A 16,687-nucleotide genomic window follows, 5' to 3' on the forward strand; every position below is an offset into this window, starting at 1 on the left:
ACCACACAGAGATAGACAGCTCAAAATTCAGATTTCGAGTTCGAGGAAATGATGTCACTGTGTGTGTGTGTGTGTGTGTGTGTGTGTGTGGTGTGTTTGGAGACATCTATAAATAGATGGTTCTGGAAGCAGTGGGAGTAGAAGAGATAATCCAGTGAGAATACGTGCAGTTCAAAATTAAAAAAGAGCCAAATATGATACCCAGAGGAACAATTGCATTTAAAATAGCGGGTAGAAGAAAAGAGGTGGTCTTGAGATGTCAGAGAAAGATCAAAAGGAAGGGGTATCACATAAGCCAAGGAAGGGGACTTTGCAACAGAAGATGTGACTGATATTGTCAAACACTTCAGAATCAAGAAATAGGATGAAAGTTGACAAAAGGCAGTAAAACAAGCAGTTTAGAAGGTCATTGCTTACTTTAGACCAGAGATTCTCCACCTTGGCTGGCATTAAAATCACCTGGGGAGCTTTATGAATCCCAGTGCTAAGACTGGTCCTTAGACCAATTAAACCAGAATTTCCACAGATGAGACCCAGGCGTTTAAAACAATTCCTCAGGAGATTCCAGTGTGCATCCTAGACAGGGATTCACTTCCTTGGAGCAAACAATTTCGGTAATCTGACAGAAAGATCCCAGATTATAAGGATTTGAGGGGCGAATGCGATTGAATGTAATGACTGGAATAAGGCTCTATTGGAGAATGTTTTAGGATCTCAGGTGGAGGGAAAGGTTTTGAAAGGGTTCAGTGCCTCCTCTGAGACAGGAAGCGAGTTCTGAAGTGAAGTGGCAAGAGTTGAAGTTCATGTCGTAATCTAAATTTTCTTGGATAGAGACAAGGTTATCTGCTGAAAGTGTGGATCGAGTCAGGAGTTTCAGATGAGTAACGAGAGGTTTTTGACGTATGTATCTGGAGGTCAGGAGAGGTGGGAGTGAAGATGGAGATGTGAGGATATTTAATGGCAGTAAGTATCATTGACTGCTGCATGTCAAGTATTCTGCTCACATATAGTTTTTATTTAGTCCTTATCATAACTCTGATGTAGAGCTCATCATCATGACCCTTTAGTTATAGTAAATAGATGTAAGATATAAATCCATGACTTTCTCGGACTAAAGCCTATATTCTTTTTTTTTATAATAATTTTTTTATTATGTTATGTTAGTCACCATACAGTATATCCTTAGTTTCTGATGTAGTGTTCCATGATTCATTACTTGCGTATAACACCCAGTGCACCATGCAATACGTGCCCTCCTTACTACCCATCACTGGCCTATCCCATTCCCCCACCCCCTCCCCTCTGAAGCCCTCAGTTTGTTTCCCAGAGTCCATAGTCTCTCATGGTTCATTCTCCCTTCTGTTTACCCCCCTTCACTCATCCAAAGCCTATATTCTTTTCGCAACACTGTTAGGTATGGCTCTTGTCGATGATGTCCACACTGTGCAATGAATATTCATTCTCATTTGGAAAAATGGTTTCCAAACAGTATTGAGTGCCAAACTGAAGTTGGAAATTCTGTATTTTTGGGGTGCCACTCTGTGACAGATTTAAAGGAGATAGGATGTATACCTAATGAGCTGAAGTTTCTTCTTCTAAGGAAAAGAGAATTCCAGACTCTCCTCTGTATCGTTACCAGTGATCTTTCTAAAACACAAATCAGATCATACCATTCTTCCGAATATCCTTTAGTGTCTCCCAGTGCTCAGAGTAATGGTTTTTCACAGCAAGGGGTACAGGAGGAGACACTACTAAATGCTTTAAGAATCTGATCAAAGCTCCGAATCTTCCATTCAGAAGAAAATGCACATATATACAATATCTGCCATCCATTTCAAGGGGCTCAGGAAGCCCTTGAAGTCCTTCTTCATCCATAGATCATGGGTTAGGATTCTCTGCTAAGGCAATTTCATCACTGCTTAGTTAATGCAACTTAAATCTTCCAAGATTTAGCACTAAAAGGAGCTACAAGGAGAAGCTGTTGGGGGTGGGAGCCAGCCTAGTAGTAAACTCAGCCCCTGACTTTCACCTTCCCTCGGCATTATGTCACCTTGATTTACTACTATCATCATTAACTAGGAAGGTTTCCACCCAGTGCTAAATCCACAGATGGTCTGAATTTTGTTTCTAACAAGGGAGGCCATCTTTCCTTACATCGACATTTATACAACGCACCTCTACACACAAATGATATTTTTAAGTTATGCTTATGTGTGTGGAGATACATATTGTACAGGTAAGTTCAAAATGCGATTTTGGAGAAGGGAAGGGAGCCAGAAAGGTGGAAAAATGGAGGAAGGGCATTTACAGTGGTGAGTATAGAGCCTGCACTTGCAAGCGTCCTTCTGAACGTCATCATTTCTGTAAAACTCCCCTTTTCATCTTTATCAGTTAGCTCCGCGTATAGGCAGCCATAGTCACGTACAACTCACCACTTCCTAAATACCTATTCATTATCAAATGGGTAGTATTCACCTAGTAGAACTAAATTTGATAGACTTCTTTATATACATTCTTAAACTAATTTTATGAAACAGTACCCGGTTACCACTAGTTACATATATATTACACGAGTGTGGTTTTACCATTGATCATCTCTCTCTTGTCGAGCATTCTTTAGCCAGGCGCAGGCAGGTCAGTTTCTCAGTTCTTTTGCCTTGCTGCTTTTGAGGCGACGTGGCCTTTTGCTCTCAGTCTGAAAATATGTGTTGCCTCTGCACATTCATGTCATTTCTGCTGTCTGTCCCTGAGCCCACTTTGCCTAATACTATGTTTAACCCTCTAATGCTTCTTCTTACATCTCTATTAAAGCCTACACCATAGTAGGGAGAATGATAAGGGTGTTCTCTTCTTAAACAACTCTTTACTCAGTGAAATTGTGTACTTTCCTTTGAGGATCTGCATAAGTTCAGAAGGAAAGGACTGGCTCCCTGGGAGGTGTCACATAGCTGACCAGGCCCTGGGAAACAAAGCAACTATCCTCTTTCAGGTACATAATTTGGTTCCTCTCTGTGAATTGCTTCAGCTACAGGGCAGGATCAAAGGGGATAGATAGCCCTGGGGTTGTGGTGACTGGGGACAAAAAAAAACCTTTGTTCTTTTCCTTTTAACTCTTTGTGGCCCATTTATCATATGGTTAACACAAAGACCAGACAAGGGTAAATCAGATAATTTGAATGACAAACACCAGAGGTGAGGTGGCTGAGGCCCAGAGACTATTGAAGATTCAGTTCAATAGATAACAGGGAAACTGAGGCATCTCGGAGGGTTTCAGTTCAGAGAGTTGATTGAGACTGTGTCCGTGTTCCATGCTGATTCTCTTTTATTACAAAGATTTGAGCAAGATTCAGAATTGGCGTTTCAAGATGTAGCTTTTTATTCATGTGAACAGTCAAAAGCAGTTTTAAATATCTGCAGAGGCATGGCGCTGAGGTATGCCAGCATGTCCTGTCAGGAAACCGTCCTGTCAGAAAACTGTTATTCTGTTTTTTTGGTCATCCGTGAGGCAGAACTAGCTCCATATACAAATAAGTTCTATTTATTTTCAGCACTTTTCTTTCTCATTATAATTCTGAAAGGGTCTAGAGGTGACAGAAGATAAATCTTGAATCCCCTGCAACCTTGGAAATATTCTCATTTGAAGCCTTTATATGAAAAGCTGAGGATTCTGCTGCCCTGTCAGTATAAACCGAGCCATATGCAGTGCTATTTTGGTGCCAGTCATTCCTGTAACACATGAAGTAGTTAATTTTATTACTCTTGAGTCTTTAACTGTTTGAGCAAATGACCCTTTGTGTCTTTTATGTCATGTAAGAAAGCAGTTAGAAATGAGCTCAAAGGCAAGAAAAAATTAATAAGGACACGCCCAAACCTTTCACAGAATTTAAAGGTTTGAGTTAAGATTCATTTCTCTAGCTTCAGCTGAGACATTTACAAGGCTTCACTGGTAAAGTCCAATTATGTCTCCTCATTAATGGTTCAAGCCCAGAGTTTCAAGAACACTTTAAAAAAAATTATCACATTGACATACAACCAGGCTAAATGCTAACATGTCTTAAATTAATCAATAAATATGGTCCCAAATCACCTTCACTAATTGGAAGGAACGTAATCTGTGGTTTTTGAAAAATGGGGGAGTCACAAAGAAGTGCAGAATTGTATGTTTTATATGTGTACATATACATGTTTATGTCATATATTTGGTGATGATCATTTATACATAATATATAATTTATCATTTTATATTTATAAGTATAACTTATAAATAATTACACATGATTTAAAGAAACAATGAGGTGGGTCAATATTCAATGGAATGGCTCCCTTTTTTTCTCTTTTTTTTTTTTTTCCTTTTTTTTCTCTTAATTGCATTTTCTTAAGCAAGACACAGATGTATATAATGGAGAGGCAAGACAGAAAAGAAGCTATATGGAGCAGCATCTAAAATTCATACACGGACAGTTATGCCTCCTCTTTCTTCTGTAGCTTCTCACCCCAAATGCTCGAAGCCCCATGTATGCTCGCAAGTGTTAGTGGCTGGCAAGCTCTGTGTTTCTCAGTTGCTTCCCCTAGACTACCTCTTGCATAGATAGCAGTAAAGCTGATTTCTGAAGCATCCTCGCTGTAACACACAGCCAGGGCCATCGGTCAGCAGGTTCTTTGCAGTCTGCGCTGTCATTGGCTGGGCCAGTGTGCCTGGTCTGTGGATCATGGAACATATCTGATCAATTTGACTTAAAAATACAGTTGGGCTGGCTGTGCCATCTTTCTGCCATCACGCTTTGGGGATTAACTTTAGAGCCTGGAACAATATTTGGCACATAATAGGTGTGCAATGAATATTTATTGAACAAGTGAATTTATTAAATGTATAACACTTAGCATTCTCTTCTGTTACATTAAATTTGTAAGAGGCCCAATTTTGATTATTGGCCACCTTGATTGCTGTATATCTTTTTTACTTTTCAAGGAAACATATTTGATAGTTTTAGTGTATGATGTTTTGTCTGAATGATTTGTAGTCCTTGCCATACCATAAAAAAAAAGCTTAGATAAAATGGTTATGCAGTTGAAGTGTAAGTTCAAAACCTTTTGCAGTTAACAACAATTAGCTCAAAATTCATTGACAGAAAGCTTTCTAAAATGTATGAGGCCCCTTTTTCTTTCCATGCCGTAGTTTGTAGAGTTGAATTTAGATGTGGAATTGGTTTAAGACTTCATGTGTATGTAGGAGGGTATTATTCTGATCGGTTACTTCCACTATGATTGTACTAGACTTTAGATGCAGAAGCCATTGAATAGGGGCCTTAGTGTAGAAATAAAGAGCCTGAAAGCTTGGATATGGCTTTGTATTGTTGGTATTTGTGTCATTCTTATCAGTGCCAACTGCCAGTGGTGAGGGGAAAGGGAGGTACTCTAATTAAATGAGGCTTCCTATTATTTAGATTTTTTAAAATTGTGGTTATATTGCACTAATAAGATGATCTAAAATGTATATTTGCAAAAAATGCATATTTGCAACTCCTATTGGCACATAGTACATATTATGGCATTGAAATTTACATTTTAGGGGCTCCTGGGTGGCGCAGTCTTTAAGCATCTGCCTTCGACTCAGGGCGTGATCCCAGCGTTCTGGGATTGAGCCCCACATCAGGCTTCTCCTCTAGGAGCCTGCTTCTTTCTCTCCCACTCCCCCCCCGCTTGTGTTCCCTCTCTCGCTGGCTGTCTCTCTCTGTCAGATAAATAAATAAAATCTTAAAAAAAAAGAAATTTACATTTTAATATAAAGTTTGAGGCTATGTCATTAGAATTCTGCCTTCACAAGAACACCGTGAAGGGCTGTTCTCCTGGGATTTGTAATCTTATGTGACGTCCAGATTCAGCAAGAGTGCCATCAGAAAGTTACCTTTGCAGCAAACTAGACCGACTCTCATAAATCATTCTCTTGGTAAAACATTTGAACTTTTGCTAAAATAATGCTTAAAAAAATAGAAGCTGTAAAAAGAACACAATTAAGCAGTTTTTATTAAGCAGGTTCCGAACCAAAGTTCAAAGCACTTAAAATTGAATCACAGGGCTGCCAAGGACCTTCAGAGGACATGCCTTCAGGCAGGACCACACTAAACCTACCCCTCTACAGATTACATCAAACCTGATTCTATTCCAGACCTATCACCAAGCTCTGGTGAGAGTATGGTGTGTTGATTTTTCCCTCGCTGTATTAGCATAGTGATTCTAATTTTTCCTCTATATACTTTTTTAAGTCTCACCAGAGACTCTATAATCAATGTTTTCCAGAGGAAACATTCAATAAGTATTTATTGATCGTTGACTTTGAAGGCATCAAGAAATTTCTACCTTTTTCTGGTGTTTGACAGTGTTTACTGCTAAGTGTATTTTACCAAAATTCTGTAGGTACCACTTTAAGCCCCTTTCACCTTGTCCTGTCTTTGGAGCTCATGGAGTATAACCAGACATCATTAACTGGTAACTGGGTACTTCCACATAGTGCGGCATTTTACATATTGTGGGCCACATATTTCACAAGTATTTATAAATTAAATTAAAAAGTTGAGTATCATTGGGGCATCTGGGTGGCGCAGTCAGTTAAGTGCCCGACTCTTGGTTTTAGCTCAAGTCATGATCTCAGGGTTGTGAGATCGAGTCCCGAGTTGGGCTCCTCACTCAGCACAGAGTCTGCTTAAGACTCTCTCTTCCCTCTGCCCCTCCCCCACTAAAATAAATAAATAAATCTTAAAAGTAGCAGGTTGAGTATCATTGTTTTGATGTATTTGTTGATGGATTATTCAGGGTGGTATAATAGAAAGAATACTGACCTAATAGCGATTGGAGTTCAAATTGCTCTTTTGCTTAATAGCCTAGCACAGTGTTATCACACAGTAAATACTTAGTAAATATTTCCTGGAAGAATGGATGAGTGGAGTTGGATGAATGAAGTCTTGGGCACCCGCCTCAAACATGACTGTACTCTGAGGCCACTATTTCTCTGTCAGCCACTCTCTTGGTACTACTCGGGCTCTCCCACCCTCTGCAAACCTCCGTCCCCACTGCAACACTAAAAACTCCTTACCCTCATGTTAAATCCCAGCAAACCTCAATACAACAAAAAACCTGCTCCTTTGTGGTACATGCCATGCAGCCATGCCACTTTACTACTCTTATAGGTATGGTCCTTCATTTCTTTCGTGGTTTTAGACCCGATAAAATTCTGGTTGACTCCAAATGTTGGTATAACCCTGGATTCCTTTTTACCAGCTTTCATTTGTGCCTGAAGCATTGTTACAAACCTGCTCTTCCCTTCTCTTCATCTGGCTAGGTCCTTCTCAGCCTTTCAGTCTCCATCTAGACAGTGCCTAGTCTGGAAAGCCTCGCTTGATTATGCAATCTTGACTGGATGCCCTTCCCATGTGTTCCTACAGCACTCTGCACATACTCCTACCATAGCTCCCATCGTCCTTAATTGTAATTGACAGTGGTCAGTTGTTTCCTTGTTTGTTTCTCCAGCTAAACGACTGTAAACTTCTTGAGGGCAGGGACCGTGTCATTTTTGCTCTTGTAAACTCTGCCATGTAGTAAGTGCTCAAACAGTATTTTGTTTTCTTTTAATAAGATAACTTTTTCCCAGGTTTTGCTTCCTCTTACGTTAGATGAAGCTAATATTGCCTTATCGTGGTACAGAGGATCAACTGAGATTGTATACATAAATCATTCTGAAAACTGCCGGGGTGCAAATATTATTCCCAAATGTCAAATCCTTTCATAGTGCCTTCAACTCACAGAATGCTAATAACAGCTATTTTCAAAGAGTGATTTCTTGCCCATTCTTAGGATCTGAGAAATTGTGTCACTGGAAATAACATGAAAATGAATGAAGTGCAACTTTGTGCATGGGAATAAGTGGAGCATACTATGCCCACACTAGCCAGTCTGATTTCATTGAAGATTCTAAGTCCCCATGCACTTGCTCTTGTAGCTTAACTATGTAGAGGGCCAATAGTGGAAACAGGCTTAACAAACTTATAAGCCCTGTCTTAGTGACTGTAGTTGTAAGACCTTCAATTATACTGCTGTGAAACACAGAGAATGGGTTCCAGTTCAATTCTTCTTCAGAATGTCCCAGCTAAAAATGATATGATTAATGCCAGATAATAAAAATTTTAAATCCTGAAAGAGTATTGATGAAAATCAAATCCCTGACATCCATCTTTTTCGGTATTGTAGTCATGCACATTAACCAATTAGATTAGAAGAATCTTAATCTGCCCTAATCTGCCAAAAGCACAGTGGCTTTTATTATACTGTAGGTCTGAAAACTCTATTCAAAGTAGGTTAGCATTGGAACGTGTACTCTCTCTAATACTTGCTGATGGCATTGACCTCAAGGATGGGGTTTTCGTGACCCTTCAACAGCAGATGAGTCTTATCCTGTCAGATCCTTCATCACCTTCTATTCACTTCGCCACAAACCCATTTGAAAGGTTTTATGATCCGATCTCATTTCAGTTACAGTTGCTGCATACCCATATTTATTCAGAATTCTGTACATACTAATGGGTCTTTTATGTTGGGCAGGCTCAAAAACTGTTAAAAAATTTTGAACAAATTCATCTGTTCACTTTCCTTTGTTGGTAGACTATAGGCGATACATGCTATTGATGTTGTAGTATGAATAAATGGAAACGTTGCTGTTTAGTTTATTATCACGATGGCCGTCCTAACTAAGCATCCACTGGATTATTTTGCAATTTAGTCTACTCAGAGAATGGGAGAGTTTCTAATCTTCTCTGGTATTTTTTTTTCTTCCTTGAAAGGTTATGATAACTAGAATTGGTAGCTCATAAAGCCCAAATCAATATTGCCATTGACTTAATCCACATAAGAGGCTTAACTTCATAGGTGACTTCTGAACACCTGAAACAAAACAAAAATCAGTCTCTGGTGAGTTCCCAAGTTCAAAATAAAGTTGAAAGCTGTTGCAGAAAAATGCTTCTAGACTAAGAAAGACAGCAGGGAGGGACCTTGTATAATTATATTTCGGCAAATAAATCCTCATGCTTTCCCATTTTCAGTAAGGGCTAATAATTATTATGTGTCAGATCCTGTGCTAAGCATGATCTCATTCACCCTTTAAAACAACCTTATGACATTTAGATGCATTTATAATCCCTAGTTTACAGGTGATAAAATTGAGACTTACTGAAAAAAGTTTAACTTGTCCAAGATGACATATCTAGTAAGTGGCCCAGTTGACACTCGAACATATGTGTGTTAGACACTAAAGGTCATGCTCTAAATTGATACACTATATATATTAAATGACATTCATCTGATATAGTAGTTAATGTTCAAATGGGTCTATAAAAGAAGATGATCCTCCTTACCTACTATAGAAATATCTGTATGATTTTCCTAGATATAGGAAAATACCCTGAACTTTCTGCACCTTAATATCAGGAATTCACTGTGATTAACATCAGGCATCAGGCCAATAACATTTGCAAGATGGCCATGCATAACCGAAGTGTCTACTGTGGCCATGGGACAGTGTGTGTGTGTGTGTGTGTGTGTGTGTGTGTGTTCGCGTGCGTGGGTTTTATCAGAATAGCTGTCTTAAGATGAAGATCAAATTCTTGACCTTACTCTTTCTAACATTATGTACTAACTACCTGCATTCACTGAACCAGAGGTGATTTACTCATTTACTCATTGATAACCAATTTATTCCAAGGCTTTTAGTTTAACAGCCTTTCTTCTTTTGAAATTCATTCCATCTGACTTTTGTTTTCTCCTTCCTTCTACCTAATGAAAGTGGTCCACCAGGGCATCTGGGTGGCTGAGTCAGTTAAGTGTCTGACTCTCGATTTTGGCTCAGGTCATGATCTCAGGGTCCTGGGATTGAGCCCCACATCAGGCTCTGTGCTCAGTGGGGAGCCTACTTGAGATTCTCTCTCTCCCTCTCCCCTGCCCCCCACCCCCCACTCACGCTGTCTTTCTCTCTCTCCAAAAAAAATAGTAATAATAAAAATAAAGTGGTCTATCAATCTTCAGTCCATTTATTGACAGGCATTTTCCAGTGTCTTATTGTTGCATCATGGTCTTCTTCATTTCATTCTCTGCTAATATGTACAAGAAAGCCAACATTTAGGTTAACAGTTTTTCTAGTATCTAAGCCTTAGAGTTCTTTGACCTTCTTAGCAAATACTCCTGTCAAGATCACCAGGGCCTCCACATGGCTAAATTCAGTGGTGGATTCTTGGTTCTCATCTTGACCTTTCAGCAGCATTGGACTTCGTTGATCGCTCCTTCTTCTTTTCTTGATTTTCAGGATATCATATTTTTCTGAGTCTCCTCCTGTGCCGTGGACCACTCCTTCTGATGCACCCTATGATCCTCCTCATTTTCCGAACTGTGAAACATTGGAAGCCCCTGAGAACCTCTTTTCTTATCTTTGACACACTTATTCTCTCAGTCATACCAGCCTGTCCTGTGTTGTTAATGCCATTTATATGCCAAAAAAATTTTCAACTCCAGTTTGGACCTCTTCCCTAAAATACAGATTCATATATTCAGCTGGCTATTTTTCATTTCCATTTGAATGGCTGATATGTATCTCAAGCTTAACATATCTGTACCAAATACCTCTTGTTCTCCACCTCACATTCTCTCATCCCACCTTTTTATTCTAGCTATTGCTGTAGCTACCAGCTATGTGCATATATACACTACCAATACCTCTTCTCAGCTGTACTAGATAGCTCTCATTTTCTGCCTTTTTTCTGTTACTTTTGTGTGGAATGCCTGTAGCACCCATTCAACCATTCTGAAGCAGGTGCAAAGCTGGCAATGTGAGAGAGTTAATATGCCATGGACAGCTGCTTGACCTGGAAGAGAAAGCCAGTCATGAATGCCTCCCACTCCTGAGTTCAAGCCATCTTTCAGGCATTTTATAAGCTCCTCAGAGGGTCCCCAGTAAGATTAAGCTCCAGTTGCCCATAACTGTGACTAGCTCAAAAACTCACCCTTGGATTGACTTCCCTTATTCTCTTATCTCACTTTTACTGGACCTCCATTCCTGTTATGGGAATCACTTCCCAAAATTCAGTCTGCACGCAGTCCCTTGTTTCAGCTGCTTCTTTTTAGGAAACCTGATTGAGAAAGTATGCAAAAGCAAACTCCTGCTTCTCCCTCCAAAAATTGCTTCTCCTTTAATTTTCTCCATTTTAGATGATGACACCTCTTTCCAGGTCCTCTTATCAAAAACCTTGGTGTGATCCCTCACCTCCTCCATTTTATCAACAAACCTTGTCATCTCTACCTTCAGAATATATTCAGAGTCTGACTAATTCTTCCCACTTCCTCTGCTACTACACTGGTCCAGGCCACTAGCATTTCCTCATATTGATTTTTGCAGTAGTCTTCCAACCTGTCCCTGTGCTTCTGCCCTTGCGCCCCTACAATTTATTCTCAATATAGTAACTAGAGTGATACTTTTTTTTAGAGAGGGGAGAGAGAGAGAAAAAGAGAAAGAGGAGGGGCAAAGGGAGAGAGAGAATCCCAAGGAGGCTCCACACTCAGCACAGAGCCCAAGGTGTGGGGCTTGATCTCACAACCCTGAGATCACAACCCGAACCAGAATCAAGAGTCAGACACTTAACTGACTGAACCACCCAGGTGCCCCTACAATGTTACTTTTTTAAAGATGTATTTATTTATTTGAGAGAGAGAGAGAGAGAGAGCATGAGCGGGGGGCAGAGGGAGAGGGAGAGCCATCAAGTAGACTCTGCTGAGTGCCTAGCCCGACTTGGGGCTCGATACCAGGACCCTGAGATCATGATCTGAAATGAAATTAAGAGTCAGATGCTGAACTGACTGAGCCACCCAGGCGCCACTAGAATGGTACTTTTAAAATTGGGTGATGGACATTAAGGAGGGCAATGTGATGTGATGAGCACTGGCTGTGATAGCAACTGATGAATTGTTGACTACTACATCTGAAACTGATGATGTTCTATATGCTAATTGAATTTAAATAAATAAAAAATGGAGAAGAAAAACTCTAAGATCATGCCCACCCCCCCAGTCAGAACCTGCAGTAGCTCCCTATCTCACTCAGGATATAGGAGTCTACATAATGTGGTCTTCATTTGTATTTGTGAGCTTATCTCCTACTAGTGGCTTCATCATTCATCTTGCTAAAACCACATTGCTTCTATGTTTCTCAAACAATACTCACATATTTCTGCCCCAGGGCCTTTGCAATTGCTATTCTGTCTGTCCAGGATGTTCTTCCCCTTGAAATCTACCAGGCTTGTTCTCTCACCTGATGCAGGCCCTTACTCAAATGTCACCTTCTCAGTGATCTTTTGAAAATTGCAATCTTTCTTCCCACACTTTTTTTTTTTTTTGCTTTTTTCCTTCCATAGTACTTATCACTTAGGTGACTATGAAATTTATTGTGTACACTGAGACATTTTTTTAGAGAGAGAGAGAAAGTGGGAGAGGGAGTAGAGGGGCAGAGGGAGAGGAAGGGAGAGAATCATAAGCAGTCTCCGCACCCGTACAGAGCACAACGTGAGGCTCGATCTCACGACCCGGAGATTGTGACCCAAGCCAAAAACCAAGAGTCGGACGCTTAACCAACTGAGCTACCCAGGTACCCCCAAACTGAGATATTTTTGAGTGTGAAAGGGTGCACTAGGACCAATCACACTAGGACCACAGATAAAAACAAGGACTGTATGAGACAATGGAGACATTATGGTCATCCTACTTAAGACCATTTAACATACTATCTTGCGTATTTTTATTTATATTTTGTATATTTTTGTATACTTACTATATGTACTATATGTAATTACTACAATATAATGTTCATGTATTTATACATATTACTATTTTTTTGTTTTACCCATTTATTTTTGCCTTCCCCATGAGAATTAAGCTCTATGAGAGCAGGGAGTTTTATCCGTTTTGTTCTTTGCTTCATCCTAGTACTTAGAACAGTGCATAGAACATATTAGGCATCTGATAAATGTTTATTGAATTAATGCAAACCCACTAGAATAGTGTCTGGCACATAATTAGCTCTCAATGAATATTAGTTATTGTTATCAATGATTATTATCATCAAAACAGAAGTGATAGCTTTTAGCTCTGAGAATGGTGCTTCTTGGCTGGCATTATTCTATTTTATTTACTCCTCAGTAATATTTTCATGGACTACTTGTACAGAGATGCTTGCAGCTGCCAAATAATTTTTTTGAAATGGTCTTCTCTCCTCCAGTTTTTTGACTTAAGATGCCTAATATTTTGGTGACTTAGAATAGTTTGTGATTCATGACATACTGATGGATTGTTCTTTTGTACAGCAGCCAGATAAAAAAATTAGCTGGTAAAACCTTGCATGAAGTTTGTGCTTTAATACATTGGATTAATTCATTTTAAGTCCAGTTGTGAACATTTTTAAAAAATGCTTGAACTTCTAATTGTAATAACAAGTAGCACATCTCTTGTATAGTTTATCCAGTTGGAGAGTATGGCTAAAAATATCTTAGAAGACTGATTTTGAGTTCTTTCAGTAGAATTCTAGAAATGCAAATTCAGATAATTGTAATGATCAATCATTTACTGGTATGTTAATTTCTTAATGCATTCAATTTATCAGCAGCAGGTTTTTCCTAATTCTAAAGAAGCAACGCTTAATTCTCTTTTTACTGATTAATTGTGGAGAATTATACTTCTGGCAGTTGACAAAGGGACTTACATGGCTTGCTTCAATACCATTCAAGACATAGGTAAATAATAAAAGTAAACAATTCATGAGAAGTGGAAACATAATTAACAGCAGTCTTATGAATGTTTGTCTCCTCTTGCAAAAATCCTGGTAAGCTATGGCTTGAGCTTCCGGTTTTCTTTGGATGAGAAGTACTTGTAGCTAATCAACGTATAATCCCAAATGCTCCTTAAACATTTAAAAATTGACAGTAGCCAATTAGATAATTCAATTGGACAAGTATTTATGGAGCATTTACTATTCAAAGAATTTCCTTTTGGTCACAGACACAAATTAAATACAGCAGCATCCCTTTGTAAAGCTGATGTTTGGAAGCATAACTGGTAGCTTTTTTATTTTGGCTTTTGTCTTACTGAGCCTTTATATTTCAAGGCACAGGCTTTTCTCTACAGTACATCTGTAGCCTTATAATCATGGGCTGTGTTATACCAGGATTGTGCTTTATTGAGATAGAATGGATGCATTGAAAGTTCACTTGGTAAGTTCTTTTATTTTAATATGAATTCCATGCTGAGAAGCCTTGTCTTCCAACCTTTTGTGCAGATAGTGTCCCTTATTCCCATTTGCCCCCTTTTGGATTGCCTCTACTATATTGTCTACTAGAAAGATCACATCACTGGGTCAAGACTTATGCTTTCAATTTTGCTTCATTCACTCACTGAATGACCTTAGGTCTTCTTTTAACTGCCTTTACTAGTATATTAATAGTCACCTGGGGTCTCATGGCACAGTTAATCAAAGTCCTAAAAATAGTTTGAAATGTGCAGCCCTCCCTTCTGCCTCTGGGGAGAATCTTTGAACCAAAGAAGAAAAGTAAAATGGAAAGGGAGATTTGCTAAGATAATCAACAATATCTCTGTGTGATGATTTCTTTTTTGGCACTGGCCTGTCTGATCCTTCTTAGTCTCCTAAAACTGAAATACTCATTTCTGAGATTCTTCTTTATAATTCTTCATCTGAAGAACAGACCTTAGAAAATGACAAGACTGACATCTATTTGAAATAAAAATAATAAAACTGGTGATATTTCTTTATGATGCCTACGTTGAGGTGCAAGAGTACAGAAATGACTTCCAATATATGCTAATCATATAATATAGGGCTTGATCTGCATGTAGATATGGCTCAAAAGAAGTGATTGAACTCCAGCAGTATCTAAGTTGTAACAAGAAGTCAGGTAAGAATTTAATTCTCCTGTAAGTTACATTGCCATCTCTTTTTCTCCGCTGTTTTTTACCTCTCTGTTCAGTGCTATTACCAGTAGTTAGTGACTTTCTGTTGATATTAATAGACATACTTAGTTAATTACAGCCTTATCAAAATAGGGTACATTTTGAACTATTTAGTGAGTCCAGTGTGTGTGTGGGGGATCCTGTCTTCAAGGTGGACTTTGGTGCTTTTTAAGTACACACCTTTACATTGGGGAGGATTTCATAATTTTTGTGATTTCTGTTGGCAACGTGGTGGGTATATTAGAAGAGTAAAAGGCACATTGAAAATTTACCAATTAGGAAGACATTGCAAAAATCAAGAAAAAGAGATGATGAGGGGCCTAACTTGGGCACTGAATGTTTGAATAAAGAAAAGGAGACCTACGTGAGACAAATTAGAATTGGCAGGATTTAGCGGGTGATGAAGGAGAGAAGGGAGTGAAGGTTTCCATCTTTGGTAAGTTAGTGAAGAGGGTTGCTAGCAATCAAGGTAGGAAAGCTAGAAATGTAGAATTTTAGAGGAAAAAGAATTCTCTTCTGGACATAACTTTGCAAGGGCTTAGGTTGTCTAGGTAAAAAAATACCTAATATGAAGTTAGATTTGTAAACTTGGATAATGGTGCTAGAAAATGGATTTGGGAGTTGTTGGTGCAAAACTGATACGAGAAATTGGATGTGATCACATAGGAAGAGCATGTATAGTGTAGAACACAGAAAAAAGAAGATAAGGGACAAAGTCATGGTGCACACCAACATTTAACATTGGCAGGAAGAGGAGTCCAGAAAAAATGCTGAGTAGCTAAGAGAACTAGATGGAGAATCGAGACAAAGTCAAGAAAGAAGGAAAGAATCTAGAAAGAGGGGATAACAATATCATATATAAAGAAGTGTCTAGTAAAGACTCTGAAATCTTTAGCAGATTTGGCAGTTAGGAGTCAGTTGCTGACATCTAGGAGAGTTTTTAATATAATAATAGAGGCAGAAGACAGATTCCAGTGGGTTGAGGAATGAGTGGAAAGAAATGAAGACATTAAGTATAGACTTTTAATGTGCTTGGCTGAGAAGGGATGGGATGGCCAAGGACAGGGCAACAGATGCTGGGAAAGAATTTTTGTTGTCTTGTTTGTTTTATGGATGAAAAATAAATGGCACATGTAAGCTGGATTAGCCCTGTACTTCCCATAGTAGCAATGAATAAATAAGTATGAATGAATGAATGAATGCTTATAGAATAAGGGAAGTGGACTAATGAAGAAAGAAAAATTTAAGTGATAAGAAAACGAGGTAATATCTGATGGGGTCAGGCCCTGGAAAAAGCATAAAGGGCTATGATCCAGAATACAGATGGAAGGTTTAATCTCTGCAACATGAGAGAAGGAGGGATAGTTGAAGGAGTTCATGGTGTCTCATAACATAGCTCTAGTGAATCAAATATTATCAGTAGAGTCTCGAAATCTTTTTAGTAGTCTTTATATTTAAGCTTCATTTTCTTTTATGTACACAATGAGAAATACAGCCGGTAAAGCCTCAGGAGCTTCTCTTACAATCCTAGCCACCCCAATAGAGAAGAATTCTATTCTGTGGGCTTCAGTCCTAAAATACTAAGCAAGGACTCCAATTATCCCTGTTTGTTCCACTGGCCCATTCCTGGATCCATCAGTCA

At 38.9% G+C, this 16,687-nt stretch overlaps 1 protein-coding gene across 3 annotated transcripts in view; it reads left to right on the plus strand.

Moving 5' to 3' along the window:
- TENM1 (teneurin transmembrane protein 1) overlaps positions 1–16,687 on the plus strand; it is a 535,869-nt gene that overhangs the window by 7,252 nt on the left and 511,930 nt on the right. The gene's annotated exons all lie outside the window — the stretch shown is intronic.

Source organism: Ursus maritimus, assembly GCF_017311325.1.
Source record: "Ursus maritimus isolate PB19 chromosome X unlocalized genomic scaffold, ASM1731132v1 scaffold_X1, whole genome shotgun sequence".
Lineage (NCBI taxonomy): Eukaryota > Metazoa > Chordata > Mammalia > Carnivora > Ursidae > Ursus > Ursus maritimus.